Genomic DNA, 18427 nt, shown 5'->3' with positions numbered 1-18427 from the left:
TAAATAAAAGTTAGGTAGACTTAAAATCTCAATTTAGAGGAAAAAATAATATGTGATAATGTGAAAAATGACTAGCAACAAATAATTACTAATAATTTTATAGCATTTTTATTTAATAAGTATAATGTTTTAAAGATTTCCTTGCTGAAATTACAAGAAAGAATAAGCAGAGTAATTAAAATAAAAGAGAAGTAGAATGATTAAAATAAAAACTTCATCACTAGATTTTCTGAACATAATCAGAACAGTAAAGGAAAAGGAGTTAGTATTATCACTGTGCCAACCATATTATGCTTACAGGTAGAGGACAAATCTGGTTCAAAGTTGCCATCCCCCTTTTGAAACATCATGGCCCATTAAAACACCATGAATTTAGGATAGTCTATCTGCTATCTCTCTTCCAAACAACTAATTATGAGCACAATAATCAATCACTGTGCCTTTTCCCAGTTTACTTGTAGTTCTTCTGCCCACGCATGAGCAGCCTAAGGTCCAAGAGCTTAAGACATGACAAATTCATTTAGGTTGTAGCTATACTAGAAAACAAGCAAGTTAATCCAAGTAGAATTAGCCACTTACTCATCTCTTTCTGTTGCATTGCCCACCTACTTATGATAATTTAATCAGATTTTTAAATCATTTCTCAGAAATGCTGATATAGTATCATTTGCCTTGTAAGAGGTAACCATTTTATATAATGCAAAAAGTAATCACTGACTTATACTATAATAAGCCCACAATAACCAAATATACTTCTATTTTTCCTCCAAACAATAATTAACTTTTTAATCTGAAATCAGATTGCTATTTTCAGTTTTCTATTAACTATCCATTTTCCCTTGTTTTTGGTAAAAAATTAAGCATCATCAACATAAATACTATTCTTTCAAACATCTCAATCCCTCTCTCCAGAAGTAATCTACACCTGTGAATTCTCAAGAATATTGCTTGTGTTTTTCTTATGGCATTTAACCCCTTTCTGCTGTTTGAGTTTATTTACCTATCTATATTTATTCTTTTCCTGTAAGTTCCTTAGCTATGAGAGTGTATCCTATTCACTTAAAAAACCAACCAAACAAACAAAAAACACTGCCTAATGAAGTAATTTGCATAGATAAAGCACAAAATACAAATCTGGTGATAATAAGCTAACTGATAACTAAGAAAGGACTGTCTGAAATATATTAAAGTCACGATGATTAAGCCTTATGAACTCAGGAAAAATATTCTCACCGTCTGTCTCCAAGGATTGAGTCTCTGCTTTCTGAGAAAGGAAACTGAGAAGGCTGTTGAAAAGTAGCTCTGATGCCATTTGGAGTCTTCAGATTCCCCACTCCTCCTTCAATCTAGTGTGTATCTTAAGAAGAGGAAAAAGATAGTTTGGCATCAATTCCAAACCAGATTCTGGAATATCTTTTGTGAAGTTCTGTAAACTTTTCTCAGTATCTTTTCTTGTTCAAGTTCAATACAGAAAGAGTCATTTGACAGAGAAATATGGACTGTTTATGAAATATAAATAGATCACTAAAGGAAAGCAAAAGGGTTTTGGTTTCTAGATAATACATTTACTTGATAAAAGTAGACGCTTCAAGAAAACAAACTGTGAAAAAGGTTTATAGTTGCTAGGATGCACTTATTAACCTTTGTTAATTTCAAATTTCTATCAAACTAATTCAGTTAAGTTACATGTAAAAATTCTAAATACTCCCAAGGATATATTTCCAAAATTTTTTTAAAAAGGAAGCAAAAAAATAGCTAGTTTTTTTCATATTAAGCTTTGTCTGTTTCAAAATACTACCTATGTAACCTTCTCAGCACAAAATTTGGTAATAAATATCAAATGTTTTATGTCCATAGAAAGACTTGTACACCAATGTCCACAGCAGTTTTAATAGCCAAAAACTGGAAACAACTCAAATGCCCATCAACAGGTGAATGAATTATGGTATATCCATACAATGGAATATTTACTATTCAGCAACAAAAAAGGATATACTATTGATATAAACAACAACATGGATGAATTTCAAAACAATTATGCTGAGTGCAAGAACCCAGACAAAAAGGAATACATAAGTGTGTGGCTCCATTTGCATAAAAATGTAATAAATGCAAATTAATCTACAGGGAGAGTAAACAGATCATTGGTTGCCTGGGGATAGCACAATGGAAAGGTACAAGAAGAAGGGATTACAAAAGGGTATTATCTTAATTGTGGTGCTGATTTCATGGGCATACACACATGTCAAAAGTTATCAAACTGTATGCCTTAAATATGTGCAGTTTATTATATGTCAATTACATCTCAATGACGTGAAAAGAAATCATATTTCTTAAAATGTTGTATACCCCTTGATGTAGCAATTCCAAGTATAGGATTTATCCTAATTGGAAAAAAAGAAAAAAATAGAGGATATGTACAAATATCTAGCTATAAGCTTATCATTATGTACTACATAACCATTAAAATGTTACATAAGGTAATTAAGTTTCATGGAATAATATACTATATTATATATTAAATGATAAAAACAGGAAACAACATTATGTTCAGCATAACTGAATTTTTGTTTTAAAATTATACAAAAATAGATATAGTAATTATTTTTGCAGAACTGACTTTTTCTTTTCCTTTTTCCTGATTTATATTTTCTAGTTTCTTTACAATAAATGTGCATTACTTTTGTAATAAATAAAACAAATTAAAGGATGAAAATAGCAACAGCTTACCACTGTCCACTCCCTAGTATATGTATAAAACAAACACTCCTAGGATGTAGTGCACATTACAGATTTCTGGGTTATCATGTCACCCTCACCAGCAACCTACCAAACAATAGTGAGAAAAGGGCAGGTCTGACAGGATGAACTGGAGTCACTATTAGTAAGCTACATGCTTTACCAGTTAGAAAGCACTTTTATGGACATGACCTCACTGAATCTTCATAACTCAGTGAAAAAAGCAGAGAAGGCATTACCCAATTTTACGGAGGAGAAAGAAACAGTGTGCAGGGCTGGTTAAGTGTCATGCCCCAAATTATAGATACTGGACTCAAATTGAGCCTTGACTATAAATCCTGATAGGAATTCTGAGAGAGTAGGGAAAAATCACTTCTGATAATCTATAACTACAAGGCAGTACTTTACCCGTGAACTTAAAAATAACCATATTTACAATCAATTTAGCATTTCTATTAGAATGTGCCAGGGGCCTTGGAAATGTGCTAAATTCCCAGTCCCCAACCTCAGAAGCTATACCCAAGACAACCCCATCTGGCCCCTTGTCAACATTATAATTGTTCACTTTTTAGTCACATTTCTTTCCTTCTTGAAAAAAACATGTATTACCTTTTGTTTTCAAGTTGGAAAGGAAAGTAACCATAACTATATTTATGGATACTGGGAGGAGTAACTTACAAGTTGATGTCAAAAGGTCTAACTTAAAATACCACCTTTTGGGGCTTCCCTGGTGGCGCAGTGGTTGAGAATCTGCCTGCCAATGCAGGGGACACGGGTTTGAGCCCTGGTCTGGGAAGATCCCACATGCCGTGGAGCAACTAGGCCCGTGAGCCGCAACTACTGAGCCGTCTGGAGCCTGTGCTCCGCAACAAGAGGCCGCGATAGTGAGAGGCCCGTTCACCACGATGAAGAGTGGCCCCTGCTTGCCACAACTAGAGAAAGCCCTTGCCAAATAAATAAATAATTTTTTTTTTAAAGTTGCAAAATGTAATTTAAAAAAATAATAATAATAACAAAATAAAATACCACCTTTTGGGCCGTATCTTTTTTGGCACATGAGCAGACAAGAAATAGTCTCTAAACAGGCATATTCACCAAAGGAAACGACCAATTCCTGACAAGAGTAAAAGTAAATACCTTCAGAGGAGCTGGTTGGTATCTGCTGACAAGGCCTTGAAGCATAAGGAACCCTTCCTGCTACCACTCTTACCAGCACTCCCGGGACAGTGAGAAACTTAAACAAAAGGTAATGACAGCTCTCATATACTGGGCAGTTACTATTAACAGACACTGTACTATACCCTTTATATACAACCCTATGAGATGATGATTATACAGATGATCATTTTACAGATGAGGAAACTGAGTTTAAGTTACCCCAAATCACAAAACTAGTAAGAACTTAAAGTGGAATTCAAACTCAGGTATATTTTACTTGAAAACAAGACAGGGCCTTGGCAGTTCTCTGGAACATAATCCCTGACTTTTTTCTAGTACTACTCACTTACCATAGTCTCAATTTGGGTAGTGCAAAACACCTCGTAATAGTACATAAAGTTCACGAGTCTACATTTCTCCATGTAGAGAGGAAAACATATTCAGTGCCCACAGTTTATGTCTGATACTTTGCCACATTCTAGAATTGTTTTAATGGTTGGTCTCTATTAAAGCATTATTATAACCCTTTTGAGCTAAACATATGACCACAGGAAGGATACATTAGAAGAATACTTAAATAAAAATTAGCAAAAGATAATATAAAATAAACCACTATCATAGATTATTAGTAAATGGAAAAATGAGCCTTAAATCCAAATCAATGAAATATGCCAGATGTGTTGTAAATCATGTAGGAAGGAAGCATGTCTATGAATAATAAAACATTCAAATAACTTTCTTATAATTATACTGTGGAATATTATGTAATCATTAAAAGATATGTTTCCAAAGAATATATAATGACATGATACAATGATCAGAATATGACTGCCAAGAAAGCAAGACACTAAACTATATATTTGATATTAGAACAAATTACAGGGGCAAGGCACTGTGCTAGGTATTGGAATTACAAAGTGAACAGGACAAGTGCAAACCCTAGTGCTGAACTACTTACTCTTCACTTTATTCTTTGTGTGACTTTAAGGCCTCCAGGTTTTTTAGATACCAGCTTTTCGTCATCTCCTCACAGGAGCTTTTCCTCACCATTTTATACAAAGTAGCTTCTTCTCTCTCTCTCTCTCTCTCTTTCTCTCTCTCTCTCTCATTTTGTTTAAACTCGTTATTTTGTTTTCTGTTTCCTTCATTTCTTTTTTGTCTGTGTCTATTGAGATAATCATGCAGTTTTGTCCTACATTCTTTTGATAAGGTATATTACATTAGTTGATTGTTTCAAAGTGAAATAACCTTTCCTTTCTGGGACACATGCCTAAAACTGATACCAAACTTACTGGTGAAAGACTGAATGCTTTCCCCCTCTAACACTGGGGAAAAGGCAAGGATGACCGGCTCTAGCCACTACTATTCAACACCGTACCAGAGATTCTACTCAGTGCAATCAGGCAAGAAACATAAAGACATACAGATTGGAAAAGAAAAAGATAAAAAACTCTTTATCTGCAGGCAACATGATCCTGTACGTAGATTATCTTAAGGAAGCAAATAAAACAAAACAAACAAAAAAGCTATTAAAATTAAGAAAGCTTTGAAAGATTGTAGGATACAAGATCCATGTGTAAAAATTAATTGCATTTTTATATACTAGCAACAAACAATCCAAAAATGAAAATTTAAAAGTTCCCCTCACTAACAATAGTAGCAAAAAATAAAAGATTTATGAATAAATTTAATTTAAAAATGCAAAAGCCATACACTTAAAATCCAAAACAATGTTAAGAGACATTAAAGGTCTAAATAAACAAAGATCCATTCCACGTTCATGGACTGGAAGACTCAGTATTGTTAAGATGGCAATTCTCCCCAAATTGATCTATCAAAATCCCATCATGCTGTTTTTTGTAGAAATTGATCCTAATATATATATATGATAGTCTAAAGAACGTAAAATATCCAAACAATATTGAAAAGGCAGATTAAAGCTGCAGGACTTTACCTAATTTCAAAACTTACATAAAGCTCTAATAACCAACACAGTGTGATACTGGCATAGAGACAGACATTTGGATAATGAAACAGAATGGATAGCCCAGAATAAATTCTCACATTCATGGTCACTTGATTTTCAATAAATGTGCTATGGCAAATTCAATGGGGAAAAAAGTCTTTTTAATAAATGGTGCAGGAACAGCTGGATATTCACATGCAAAAATAAATTGATAAATAAGTATAAACATTTACCTCACAACATACAAAAATAGTAACCCAAAATAGATCATAGCTCAAACTGTAAGAACTAAAACTACAAAACTTCTAGAAGAAAGCATAAGGGAAAAAAAAAAAATCTCGTGACCTTAGGTCAGGGTAAGATTTCTTAAATATGACAAGCTCAATCCATTAAAAAAATGGACTTCATCATATTCTCCAAAAGACACAATTTAGATAAAAGACAAGTCCCATAATGGGAGAAAATATTTGCAAATATTTTCTATATATATTCTTTATCATGTATACATGATAAAGGAATGGTATCCAGCATTTAAAAGCCTTAGCCCTCAAGAATAAGATGATAAGTCAATTTTAAAAAACAGGCTAAAGATTTGAAGACTTCACCAAAGATACATGAATGTTTAGTAAATACACAGAAAGATGCTCATCATCATGACCTATCAGAGAAATGCAAATAAAACTACGAGATTTCATTATACACCCACTAGAATAGATACATTTTTTTTTTAAAAGACTGAATAATTCAAAGGTTAGGGAGGATAGGGAGAAACTGAAACCTTCACACATTGCTGATGAGACATAAAATAAAATAGTATAGCCTCTTTGGAAAACAGTTTGGCAACTCCTTAAAAAGTTAAACATAGAGTTACTATACAACCCAGAATTCTTACTCCTAGGTATAAACGGAAGGGAAAACTTATCCACACAAAAACCTATATATGCATGCTTACAACAACATTATTCATAACAGCCACAAATTAGATGCAACCTATGTGTCTATCAACCAATGAATAACAAAATGTGATAACGGAATATTATTCAGCCATCAAAAGGAATGAACTACTGACATATGCTACAATATAGATGAATCTTGCAAATTATTATGCTTAGTGAAAGAAGCCAGTTACAAAAAAACATGTATTATATGATTCCATCTATGTGAAATGTCCAGAATAGGCAAATTCAGAGACAGGAAGTAGATTAGTAATCACCTAGGGCTGAAGATGGAGGAGGATAGGAGTGACTGCCAATGGGTATGGGGTGCCTTTTAGGTTCATGAAAATGTTCAAAAATTCAATGGTGGTGTTGATTGCACACCCGTGTGGCTATAAAGAACACTTTAAATGGGTACATTTTATGGTATGTAAATTATCTCAATAAAGCTGTAAAAAAAAACCACAATGATTAGCTAGTAATTATTAAAATATCAAAAGTAATTTCAGAGTAGAAACCTGGACTTCTAATCTGACTTATTTGCTTTCGAGCATGTCTGACATTTAATCTGAACAGGTTTTAGTATTCAATTAATTGTAACTAAATATAAATCACATAAGAAAATCAACTGTGTTTTCACACACCAGTAACAAACAGAAAATAACATTTAAAAAACATCCAACAAGAAAATGTGTCTAAAGAACAAAAGTAACTTGTAAATACTGCAAATTCTATATGGAGAAAATATTGGAAGACATTATTAAATACAACCTAATAAATGGGATGACATACCATGTTCCTGATAGAAAGACTCAATACTATAACGTGGTAATTCTCCTCAAACTAAACCAATACATTGAATGCAATGCCAATCGAAATCCAAAGGTTTTATAAGATGATTCTAAAATTTACAATGGGATAGCAAAAGCCCGTAAGAGACAAGCCATCCAACAAGAAAAAGCATACTGTACAGAATGTGCTCTACCTATATGGAGACTTATTTTAAAGCTTTACCCATTAAGTTAGTGTGCTCCTGGAAAAGAGACAAACTGACCACTGGAGAAGAAACAGACCTTCACACATAAGGAAAATGATATTTAATAGAAGTTGCATTGCAGATCACTGTAGTAAGAAGGAAGCATTCAATAGTGGTGAAACAACTGGTTATTCATCTGGGGGGAGAAAAAGAAATTGGATCTCTACTATATAATAGATAAAAAATAAATTCCAGAGGAATTCAAGTTTTAAGAAATCAAGTCTCTACATTTTTAAAACAAAATATAAGAGATATCTTTAGGAACTCAGAGTAGCGAAGGTTTTCTTAGGACACAGAAAGGGTTAACTATAAAGCATATGGTTAATAACTTCAACTGCATCATACTTTAAAAACTTCCATTCATCAACAAATACAACAAAGAAAAGAGAAAAGATAAACTACAATACCACAAAGAACGTTCCCAAAAAAGATTTTGGTATCCAGAATGTATGTGTGTGCGTGTGTGTGTGCGTGTGTGTGTGCGTGTGTCTGTGTGTGTGTGGTATAACATTTTAATTAAAAATGCAAAGTGGCATCCCTAATAAGGGGAGTCAGAGCCCAAGCAGGATGAGGCGGGTGTCCGTGGTGGTGGGAGGGGACAGTGTGGCGTGGGAGTCCGCGCCCAAGCTCTGGAAGGGTGGTTTAGGGTGAGCAGAACCCTGCATGGCAGTAGTCCAACGATGGGTGTCAACGTCTGCTGAGGGTGCCCATAAAAAGATGCACGATGCACCGTGCTGTGCAATGTAGGAATCCGAGTGGGGTGAGGAGGGCTTCCACATAAGCGGCTTTGAAGCTCAAAGAGAATTGTGGGGTGGTGGAGGGTCAATGGAAATGGCAGATCCACCACATACAGGGAGACTGATCAAATAAGTAAGTAAATTTAGGAAAACAATAGGCAAGTTTCCCACTGTTAGAGAGGAGGTACAAAAAAAAGGGGGAAATGTGGTTTAACTCTATAATATGGGAATGAAATTGGAGGTAGCAATATGGTCGAGGAATGACATGTCAAAAGGACACAGAAGCCGACTTGAAGGGGATCCCACCGGCTAACTCAGGGTAAGATAAGCATCAAAATAAGTAACAACAGTAATGCATTATAGCTCATTGAATAAAACACAGAATCATGTGCTCACAGTGATACAAATAACTTAATTAATTAAATGAGAGTTTGACCAGGACGGGGATATTTACAGCTCCAAAGCACCTTCACACAAAATAATTACTAATTACAGAGGAAAAATGAGTAATTTCACAGTACAGAAACCTGGCCAACATCCTCTGAATCAAGTAATCCAAGTGAACTTCAACAGTAATAGGTCAAAATGAAACCAGGTGCCACCTTACAAGATGAGAAGAGAAGACACAGTGTAACATCTGTGATATTCCTGACAAATATTCATAACCTACATCTAATCATAAGGTAACAGCAGACAAACCTAAAGGAAGAGACTTCCTATGAAATAACTGGCCTACATAGTCTTCAAAAGTGCCAAGGTCTTGAAAGTCAAACAAAGGCTGAAGAATGGTTTCAGATTGAAAAAAAGACTAAAGAGATGTGACAAGTAAAATGCAAGCCGTGATTCTAAATTGGAACCTTTTACTATAAAGGACATTATTGGGATGACTTTTGAAAAGTGAATGAGACCTGAGGATTAGATGGTAGCAATGCATCAGTGTTAATTTCTTGATTTAGGTTTTTATTGTGGTTTTTAGGATAATGTTCTTGTTTGTAGGAAATATACACTCATTTATTTAGGGGCGATGGAGCATCAAATCAAATCTTCAGGGGAAAAAAATGTATCTTTACTGTACCTGCAACTTCTCTGTGTTATTTTAAAATTTTAGATTTTAAAAAATAACTGCATTTAATGCACAATCTTAAGTACATAATGGACAAAAGACATGAACAAGCATTTTGTGTAAGAAAAATACCAATGTTGAGTATCACATGAAAAGATGTTCAACCTCATTAGCAATCACAGAAAAGCAAATTAAGACGATAATAAGATGCTATTTTGCAGCCACTAAATTAGGAGAAGTTAAGAAGCCTGACAATTCTGAGTTTTGGCAATGATTCGGCTCAACAGGGGGTCCTGATACATTGCCAGTGGAAGGTAAAATGGTCCAAAGACTTCAGAAAACAATTTGGCATTATTTCATACAGTTGAACATTCTCTATGCTTCTACTTAGGTATTTCTCCTCAAGTCTTGCACATGTACACCGGTACACATACAAATGACTGCTGATACACAGACACATCTGTATCAATGTATAGATACATCAAAATAGATATATCAAAAATGAATAAAACAAGCAAACAAAAACCCAACAACAATAACCCAGATGTCCACCAATAGGACAGAAAATAAATTCATACAATGGAATATTACTCAGCAGTGAAATAAATGAACTACAATTACATTCAACAATATAAATAATGTCAAAGAAACACAATGAATGAAAAAAAAAGTCTCAGAAGACTACACACAGTATGCTACCAATTTTACAAAACTTAACAAAAAAGCAAAATTAAACAGCATATTATTTAAGAAACCATGTGATAATAAAAAGAAAGTAAATGATTAACACAAAATTGAAGAGTAGCTGGGAGTCAGGGAGGGCAGTAAGGGTAAAGGTATAGGCAAGGAGAGGCACATGCTGACAGATGCAACTGTATTAGTAACTAAGTCCTGATCCCATGCTGGTTGGTGGGTTCCCAGGAGATCACTTTGATATTGTGCTTCATAATTTAAATATATTCCTTGTTTATATCATTCATGTTTATATAATAAAAAAGTAAGCTGCTATAAGAGTTTTACTTTGACAAGAATCTTGTTTAGGTGAGCATCTTAATCATTTGCACACATGAACAAATGCTAACTGCTAGGCAATAGATTTTGCAAACTCTCCTTTTTTTAAAAAACAAAAGCAAAGGAGAATATAAAGAAATACACTCTAAAGAACTTGAAAGCAAATTTGTAGATTAAAAACTTATAGCTTGGTCAATCAAGGAATGAGGCTAACTCATATCTACCATCAATTTGGTCGCAAACGAAACTAACACAAATGCTTGCTTCATTACTGTAAATTTGCAGAACTCTCTCATGAGAGATGGTCATTTTGCAAAAATTACTTAACACGAGAAATAGGTAAACTGAAGTAATTCAGTACACTTCATGTTCTGAACAAACAGATTTCCCCTCTAAATATACACATTTTCCCTCACTGGTCAGATAGGCCAAAGGTCATATATTCACCATGATTGGCCAAAAGTGTGATGAGAAAAGCCTAATCCATTTTAAAGAGCAATATTTCTTTGCTCAATAAATAATTTCTTGTATTTATTACACAGTACTTTTATCTGACAAAACAATTATAATTCCGTTTTCTCAACAACCTCACATCATGGATAGGGCACATTTTATCAAGCGATGCCTACTACTTCATGTCCCATAATTTTTTTAAGTTTTTAAATAAATTAGAAATGATAATGTTCTAAATCAAATTTTCTACCTAAATGGTTCTTGAGCACCTATAATATGAAAGGTACTTTACAAGGTGCTTCTCAGCATTTTATGCGATGCACACAGACTGAAAACCGTAGCTATGTGCGGCATCCTTGTTAAATGTAAATAAGTGCAATAATCTGGTTAAAAGACATCTTGGACTAATTCCTCTTCAAAAGAAAAGCCATTCATATGGATACACTCGCCTAAGGTATATTGTACTGATCTTTCTCCTGACTTGGATCACTACTGAATAATATCCCTGTGCATTAGCTACAGGCTGCACAATACTGAGGAAGTTGGGGTGTGGGAGGATAACCTGGACAGTTAACAACACATGTCTTTAGAAGGACCACTTACTGCATCATGTTCAGAGTAAACAGACATACACTAAATCCATATCATTGGTCCTTGTGGTGTATTTCTTTTTTTAATGTGTATTTTTAACATGATTTGGGGCTTCAAAACTGAAGTACTGACTCAAGGAATAAATATATTTAATATGCAATTTTTGAAACTAAAATATAGTAGGCACTAAATAAATGCTCAGTGCATGTTTCTTTGAATGCTCCGTTTTAAAATTAGTTCCAGTGTTTCCCTGTATTTGTTCAATGGAACGTAAAATAGTCCTGCCCCTGCATAACACTTTTATTTCCCCCTTCTGTATTCTCTCGTTATTGCTGTTGTTTGAATATATATACATTTTTGAAGCCTCTTCCTGTTATTAATGGCCGAAGTCATCCTTTTAAAAAATATAGGGCTTCCCTGGTGGTGCAGTGGTTGAGAGTCCGCCTGCCGATGCAGGGGATGCGGGTTCGTGCCCCGGTCCGGGAAGATCCCACATGCCACAGAGTGGCTGGGCCCGTGAGCCATGGCCGCTGAGCCTGCGCGTCCGGAGCCTGTGCTCCGCAACGGGAGAGGCTGCAACAGTGAGAGGCCCGCGTACCGCAAAAAAAAAAAAAAAAAAAAAAAAATATATATATATATATATAGATAGATAGATAGATAGATAGATAGATCTGTCTTCAAGAAATATTTATATACATAATTGTTTATTGGACATGTCAAATTTAATATGTCAATAGCTGAGTTCTTGTTCTTCCTAATCTCAGATAATATCAACTCCATTCTTCTAATTGTTCAGGCCTCAAACCCTGGCTGCCATCCTAGAGGCCTCTCCTCTTCTCACACCTCACATCCAATTCCTCAGCACATTTTGTGGGCTTTCCATTAGAAATATTCAGAATCCAACTACTTCTTATTGCTCCCATCCTAGTCACCATCATTTCTCCTCGATTATTACAAAAGCTTCCTAACTGGTTTCCTGGCTTCTGTTTTTAGTGCCCCTTTGGTCCATTTAACACAACAGCCAAAGTGATTATGTAAAAATGTTACACTGGATCATTCCTCTGCTCAAAACTGTCTAGTGGCTTCCCCTTCTGACCTCACTTCCTGTGATCCTTCCTTATTCACCCCACTCCAGCCACAGGGCGTTTAACTAGAACACTCTTCTCCCCAGAGAGCTGCATCATCAGCTCCCACGCCAACTCAGCCTTTACTCAAGGCATCTTCTGGGTGAGACTTCCCTGGACATAATCTGAAATTGCACGCACACCCCATCCCAGACCTTCCATGTTCCCTTCTCTAATGTTAATTTAGCACTTGTTAATAAGAGGTCATGAAATTGAATTGCTTTATATTTTTGTCTATCTCACCAATAAAATGTAAGCTCCAAGGGGGCAGCAATTTTTTCCCCTTCTGTTCACTGCTCTATCCTCAGAGCCTCCCCCTTTCTTACTGGCTGGCAGAACACTCACCCTCTTACCCTTAGAAGGTGAATATTGATTAGGTCAAGCTGCTTAAGGCAAGTAATATTTACTCTGCCAAAAAGGGTTTTAGGCACAGGCCTATGATACAATTATGGCCAATGAAGTTTACTAGAAAATGTTTCTCCCCACTTCAAAAAAAAAAAAGTGGCATGGAAAAATAGCTATCTTGCAACCATGAAGAGTGACACTGTCAAAACACTCAAGATGGCAGAGAAGAAATATGGAAAATACCTTGTGGGTCCTTGATAACGTTATTACGACAATTAATTAACGACCAGTAATCTAAACTTCCTGTTGGGTGAGACAATATACTCCTTACTGCTTAAGCTATTTTCGTAAGGTCTTCTATTACTTATATCTTAATCAACACAGAAACATTTTTCAAATATTCAGTTTCCCGAAATGTGTTAAGTCGAGCTAAAGTGAAGATGGATGTCAGATGCTTTCTCCCTTGTCTGTGCTGCACGCCTAGAGAACATGTCATATGACAATAAACAAGATCTCTCAATGTGAATCATATTTTCTCACAGGAATGACTGTATAAACAGTGCATCGGTTCTTAACTAAGAATTGAAAGTAAACATATAACTGAAGCAAAGGCATTCCGAATATAGAGCTTTAAAATACTTCAAATAATAAAATTATATTCTAAACCACTATATGCCTAGCCAGATTCTGCAAAACGATTAGTGCTCACCCAAAGAAAGGAAGAAAGGGAAGGAGAGAAAATTAGGTGGTAAGAAGGGAGGTGAGGAGGTCCCAAGGCCAAATAAAATCAGATGATGAATTAAATAAAATAATTATGTTTCCTTTGTGTGTGAACACACACTGGAAGGCAGCTGTGGGACACCTTCATTCATTTGAGATACACCCTTTCATCCCTGACTGGAAAAGAAGGTGGGGTGAGAGTCAGTTACAGTTTGAGTCAAAGGGCTTAGAGTCATCAGGTTTTGCTTTTTAACTCAAAGCCAACCCATTAGTCATTAACAAAGCCCAAACTACAGCTATTCAAAACTAGTAACTCTTCATGTTCTCAGTTATAACAACGTACCAAACCATACTGCCTCCTCATAAAAGTCTTATCAACTGAAAATTCCTAGAAGGTAAAAATCCCTATACCATTGAATAACTTACTCTAGACATACTGGGCCCAAAATAGAGGATATAAAAAATTAACTTTATATAGAATACACTTAACTCTATCCTAAATATTATACCTATAATATGTGGTAATTATATAATTAGCAATCTTTTATTAGCTGTCATTTTGAAAAATTATTGGATGAATTACAGCTCTAAATAAAATTATTGAAAGCTGTTGAGAAAAGCAGAGATTTCCTTTAAAATCTTCTCACCATATTTTACAACAGTAAACGAAAGCAATACAAATTATTGTGTTGGTGAAACTTCAAAAAGTAGTCATGAATCAACTTAACTGAGGACTCTAATGCAGAGAGTACATCTGATCATCCTAGGGTTGACTATTACTGACCTCTGGTACAATCTTTGCCTCTTCCTGCTCTACCTTGTTTTTTCTTTGGGTCACTCCACATACAGGAAATGAAACAGGAAGGAAAGTAGATGCAAGACTAAAGACTGGATTAAAAGTACAAAGCCATGGAGTGACCACAAAAATGGATGCTGTCGTAGGCCATTCAGGGTGCTATAATAGAATACCATGGGCTGGTATTCTATTATAAAACACTAGAAATTTATTACAGTTTTGGAGGCTGGGAAGTCCAAGATCAAGGAGAGGTCGGATTGCCTGGGGAGAGCCTGTTTCCTGGTTCACAGACAGCCATCTTCTCACTATGCCTCACAGGGTAGAAGGGGAAAGGGATTTCTCTTGAGCCTTTTTAATAAGCATTAATCCCGTTCATGAGGGCTTTTCCTTCATGACCTAATCACCTCCCAAAGGCCCCACCTCCTAAAACCATCACCTTGGGTGAGTGGGTGGGAGCGCTGTTAGTATTCCAACATATGAATTTTGCAGGGACACACATTCAGACCATAGCAGATGCAATGTAAACATCTATTTTTACAAAACATAAACTAGGTGCCATTTTTACTACAAGAGATTCAGAGCACTGTAGTATTTTATTTTAATGTAAGTCAACTAAACGTTATACAAATAAAAAGAAAAAAGCATTCACTCCCAAAATTCCAACATTAACCATTCAATCAAAAAAAATTAGGAACTATATTTCCCACAAGTATTCAAGGCCGTGTCCAGAAGTTATCTATCTGTGGACTAAAAACAGCAAAAAATTACTACAGATCATGTGCCAGGAACTGCATTGTGCTTTCTATGGTTTAATTCCTTTAATTTTCAAAACAACCCTATAAAATTATCCCCATTTTACAGATGGGAATGCTGAGCCTTAGGAGGCAAGATTACTAGCCCAAAGCCAATAGTCACTAAGTAAGTGGCAGAGTTAGGATTCACACTTGTTCAAAGCCATCACACACACCACAGTGTCTCAATCCTTGTCAAATTCAATCCACTTACCTGTAAATACTGTTTTGACTTGAATATGGTTTTCTAAAGACTTTTTAAAAGCCACAAATATATTTCTATATTTTAATGACTCTCAACATGGAATGCAAGTTTTTAAAACAACTATTTGGAGGGTTAATTCCCAGCTATTATGATTAACTTTTATTAACTAGATGGCAAATAATACCAGTTATTGACAACAGTGTTAAGTCATGTATTATCTCCTTTAATTGTTACCTATAAAATAGATATTATGTAACTTTACAGATGAAGAAACTAAGGCTCAGAACAGTGGAGTGGGTTGCCCAAAGTCATACAGCAGGTGAGGAGTACACCATGATTCCGATTCAGGTCAGTGTGCCTCTACAATGCATTCCACAGACCACTGCCCAATAAAGGCTCCACCGTTGCAAACCAGTTGCCTTGGTCAACTTGTCTCCTGATCATTTCACGAAAAATAGTCTATTTTTAGATCACCAGTCAAATTTTCTGTACCTAGAGCTACGCTGAAGACACAAATATATTTACTAGTCCTTACTGCCCCCACTAGCCTCTTTAAGTAAAAATACATTTCTAGGGTAGACTAGTTTCTGGCAATTTCTATTAACAAATTCATCAAAAACGGTTGACCCTTGTTTGGAACTACATGGGTCCACTTACATGTGGATTTTTTTCAATAAATATATTGGAAATTTTTTTGAGATTTGTGACAATTTGAAACAGCTTCAGACAAACCACCTAGACTAGAAATATCAAAAAATTCAGAAAAAGGTATGTCATGAATGCATAAAATGTATGTAGATACTAGTCTATCCTTACATAGGCATAAGGTGAGTGATAGTTAACATAAAATTAATAATGTGTTAATTTTCTGTTTTATAATTTTGCCTTCAAAGAATTACATTACTGCACAGTATGCTCCCCGAACATGAGTGTAATACGGTATGCCATAAAAATTTTATAAGGATTCATTCATTAGTGTATAGGCTGGGCTGCCGTGAAACAACTGTATTGATTACACTAGGCTACCATAAAGCGATCATACTGTTCTTCTTCATTATCAATGCATGAATTGTTATATCTGTAAATAAATATGAAATTTTCACATGATCTTTTCATGTTTGATGTCAAATGTTAATAAAGCATACAACATCTACAACGTTTTACATCATGTAAGACAATATTGATGTAGGTACTGACAGACAATTCATCTTAACAGATGATGTAAACTTAGCATATGGATGAATACAGCACAGTACTATGCATTTTCTCTTCCTTCTGATTTTCTTAATAACATTTTCTTTTCCTTAGCTTACTTTATTGTAAGAATACAGTACATAATGCATTTAACATACAAAATAGGTGTTAATTGACTATTTTATAGGTAAGGCTTATGGTCAACTGTAGGCTATTAGTAGTTAAGTTTTGGGGGAGAGTCAAAAGTAATATGCAAATTTTCAAATGCACAGGGTGGGGGGCTGGTGACCCAACTCCTGTCTTTTTCAAGGGTCAACTGTACACTGTTTTTGTTACTATCACAGCATAAGCATCCTGAATTTTCCTTCCTGGAATAAAGCCTGTTAAACCTCTTTGCAGGAAAATCTGTATGACTTTTTAAGTATCAAAAAGCTGAGGAAATGTTGATACTTTAAAATAAATCTTGACCCGGTAAGAACTGGCGCTAGGTCTTTTATTTTCTTGCAGTCAGCAAAAGTACAAATCTATAAAAATTCAAATAGTAGTTAAGGGCATGCATTTTGAAGTACTTACATGTGGGGTGAGTTATTTCACAAACTCATACGTACTGAAAAAATGTTTTTAATCTGGATATGTGAGCAGAAATCACTTTTTAAACCTATAAATGCTATACAATGAAAGAAAAAGCAAGTCCATGTGGGGTTTTACTAACTGTTCTCTGGGGGGAAAAATTATTACTGGCTGTTACGCACCTTGCTTTATAGTTCAGATGCATTCAGAAGCTGCTGTTTCTAACCCTGTATTAATCTAGATATTTGAAAATCAAATGATGGCCAGTTTAATCACCCAGCAAAAACAAGCAACTGTGTATGTGGAGGGCAGGATTAGAGGAAGTGGAGAGAACTGGGTCAGTAGGTGGCAGATGTTAACTGGTTCAAATTTGAAAGGCGTTCAAAAGTACAGACCAGAGTTTACGAAAACTCTTAAAGTGGAGGAGAAACAAAGAAAGAAAAATGCAAAATGTGTGTAAGAAAAGATCCTAATTTAGAAGGGTGTGCTATTGAGTAAACAGTGGTCATCCAGAAACTTATTTCTTTTGAAAAATATAGAATTAACAACATTGTCAATAACATGTTATCTTTCTAGAACGTTACATTGGTGACAACGAACTTTATTTCCTCATTTACTTTGTGGGCTATTCCTGTGATGTAGGTTGTATCCTCGTTTTACAGATCAGGAAACTGAGGCTCAGGTTAAGCAATTTGCTAGCAGTCCCCATGGAGAGCTATGGCTCAAATATAAATCTTACGATTCTAAGACCAGCATTTTCCTCATCACATATTGAACTGTGGCCATGATGGTGACAACTCTTTAAGTGTCTGTGTAAGAGGTAAAAGAGAAGTATATCCCTTGGGTTAATTATTGTTTTTAATAAAACAAAGAAAGAGAACAACTACTTCTGCCTTCTCTCAGGAGAAAATGGGAATCCTATCCCTAATAAATGTTTTCTTTTAAAATACAAGTTTATAAGCTAGTGACTAGTGATCATGTGATAAGCCTATC

General features: G+C 35.1%; 1 protein-coding gene across 16 annotated transcripts in view; it reads right to left on the bottom strand.

The window, feature by feature from the left end:
- The window catches only part of NRIP1 (nuclear receptor interacting protein 1), a 300299-nt gene that overhangs the window by 254916 nt on the left and 26956 nt on the right, over positions 1-18427 (bottom strand). For 15 of the 16 annotated variants that reach the window (XR_009532560.1, XR_009532559.1, XR_009532558.1 and 12 more), the window contains one exon: positions 1234-1357. The exons of the other annotated variant lie outside the window; for it this stretch is intronic. The gene's annotated coding sequence lies outside the window, so the exon portion shown is untranslated. The remainder of the gene's footprint in view (positions 1-1233; positions 1358-18427) is intronic. 16 annotated transcript variants of the gene reach the window in all.

Source organism: Mesoplodon densirostris, chromosome 5 (genome assembly GCF_025265405.1).
Source record: "Mesoplodon densirostris isolate mMesDen1 chromosome 5, mMesDen1 primary haplotype, whole genome shotgun sequence".
Lineage (NCBI taxonomy): Eukaryota > Metazoa > Chordata > Mammalia > Artiodactyla > Ziphiidae > Mesoplodon > Mesoplodon densirostris.
Note: the sequence above shows the minus strand (reverse complement) of the source record. Positions and strands in the feature narration are given on the sequence as shown.